Genomic DNA, 349 nt, shown 5'->3' with positions numbered 1-349 from the left:
CTTTTAAAGTTCATTCCTCTCAAGCAGTGCCAATGTGAAAGAGCATTTGCTAGGAAAGTCTGCTTTCTTAAGGCTGGTTCATGGTGAGCATGTAAGTATTTGAGTGGACGTAGCATGTATTTTCTTGATGATCTCCTTTACCACATTAGTTGCCAAGTTCCAAACCAAAAATCCTTAATACAAACCCTTTTGACCTTGTCATTTTTCATCCAATTCTTTGCTTTTAAAAATTCAATGTATCAATAAATCCATTCAATAAGTTGCTAATTTAGATGTATTTTTCAATTCTATTTTATTTTCTAAGGTTTCCAATCATTTGCGGAATGCCTCCCAACTTTTGTCATTTTCA

Source organism: Bison bison, unplaced genomic scaffold (genome assembly GCF_000754665.1).
Source record: "Bison bison bison isolate TAMUID 2011002044 unplaced genomic scaffold, Bison_UMD1.0 scf7180017861322, whole genome shotgun sequence".
Taxonomy (NCBI): Eukaryota; Metazoa; Chordata; class Mammalia; order Artiodactyla; family Bovidae; genus Bison; species Bison bison.
The sequence above is the reverse complement of the archived record's forward strand: the minus strand, read 5'-3'. Positions refer to the sequence as shown.